Raw genomic sequence first — 1,990 nt, 5'->3', positions numbered from 1 at the left:
AAAATGAACCATTTCTGCCCTTATCCAGAGTTGATTGGGTCACAGTGAAAGGAACACTTCTGCAATTGTAGTCAAAGGTGTGCCCAATGAGAATGAGTATTCAACAGGTTCATGTGGTTCAACACTAATATCCATGGGATACCTATTTCTACTACAGCCTTGTAAATGCTCCAAACTTTAGTTACAGTGTCTAGAACCAGGTATTCCTTTTTATTCCTACCAGGACAAACCAACACATAGGCAGTTTTCTCTGCTTAGAAGTGGAAGCAGTTTCAACACCGGCCTTTGTGAAGCCACAATGTACCAACAGGACGATGCCAAACACTTATAACCAGTATACAAGTTCCACATCCCATATTGGGGACCTCAAGATGAAAACAGGGAACTCCCTAACTGTTCACTGGCTCTACAACCTTAATATGAAACCTAAAAACTACTTGAGAAGAAAAGAAATTCAAATAGAAATAACATAAATCTGTCATAAATCATAAACAAAAAAGCTATTTGTGGGACCACATAGATGACAAACGGTCTAGTGTGTAAATTTTAGAATGAGGCAGACAAAAGTTAGAAGGCTGGTTAATTTTCCCATCCTTCTCTTGCTTCAATTCAACTCCATCTTCTTGGGTATCCGATGTCCATGATGTCAAGTTGTCTCTCAGTAATTACATTCTTAGCATGCTGTCTTTTTAAAATTATTATTATTTAAAGATTTTATTTATTTGAGAGGGATAAAGAGGGAAAGAGAGAGCACAAGCAGGGGAAGGGGCAGAGGGAGGGGGAGCAAGCAGACTTCCTGCTGAGTGAGGATCCTGATGCAGGGCTCGATTCCAGGACCCCAAGGTTATGAATTGAGCCAAAGTCAGATGATTAGCCGACTGAGCCACCCAGGCACCCCAAGCATGCCATCTTGGTATGGCTTTTCACTCAATGTGTCAAGTTGAGCAACGGCTCCATCAAAAGCTGTCTTTGCAAGACAGCAGGCTTTCTCCAGGGAGTTCAGAACCTCATACTAGGACATAGAGAAGTTAAGGGCCAGACGCAATCTGATAGGATGTGTTGGTATTTCCTTTTTGCTGATTTCAAAAGCTTCTTGGTGTGCTTCTTGTGACTCATCCACAATCTCCTTCATACCCTCACCAGTGGAAACCCTGGCCAAGTCATAGTAGTGTCTCCTTTCATATTCAAATAGAAGACAGCTCGCTTGTGAAGCACTGGGGATCAAACACTTTTCCAAAAGAGACCGTCCATCATGGCAGACATCTTGTAGCTCAGTCTCAATTTTCTCTCTGGATTCTTGAGCCATCTGCTGTCATTCTCAGCACCTTCCATCTTTTGCCCAATACTTGAGACGACCCTCCAAGATGACCTATGGGCTCCTACAGCATTTTTATAAGCAATTGAGAGAAGATCCCTCTCTTCATTGAATAATTCAGCTCCTTGCTTTACTTCTTAGAGCAGTTTTACGTTCACAGCAAAATTAAGTAGAAAGGACAGAGTTTTCATATGCCCCCCCCGCCCCACACTCACAACTCCCCCAAAACTCAATGTACCACATACCACTGGTGCGTTTGCTATAATTGGTGAATCTACATTGACACGTCATGATCACCCAAAGTCCGTAGTTTACACCGGAGTTCACTCTTGAGTCATACCTTTTCAGGTTCTAATAAATGTTCAATGACATCTCTCCACCACTGTAGTATCCCATGGAATGGTTTCAGTGCCCTAAAAATCCCCTGTCCTCTGCCTATTAAGCCTCCATCCTCCAACCTCTGGCAAACACTGATCTTTGTAATCTCCATGTTATTTGCCTTTTCCGGAATGTCACATAATTGGCGTTGTGTGGAATGTGTCACATTGGCTTTTTCCACTTAGAATATGCATCTAAGATTCTTCCGTATATTTTTCAGACTCAGCCCATTTCTTTTCACTATTGAATAATAGTCCATCATATGGATAAATCAGTTCATTTATCCATTCACCTACT

At 41.9% G+C, this 1,990-nt stretch overlaps 1 pseudogene; it reads right to left on the bottom strand.

Annotated features, from left to right (window-relative positions):
- Positions 1-500: 500 nt before the first annotated feature.
- LOC140637733 (14-3-3 protein zeta/delta pseudogene) lies at positions 501-1,606 on the bottom strand (annotated as a pseudogene).
- Positions 1,607-1,990: the final 384 nt, after the last annotated feature.

This window comes from Canis lupus, chromosome 8 (genome assembly GCF_048164855.1).
Source record: "Canis lupus baileyi chromosome 8, mCanLup2.hap1, whole genome shotgun sequence".
NCBI lineage: Eukaryota > Metazoa > Chordata > Mammalia > Carnivora > Canidae > Canis > Canis lupus.
Note: the sequence above shows the minus strand (reverse complement) of the source record. Positions and strands in the feature narration are given on the sequence as shown.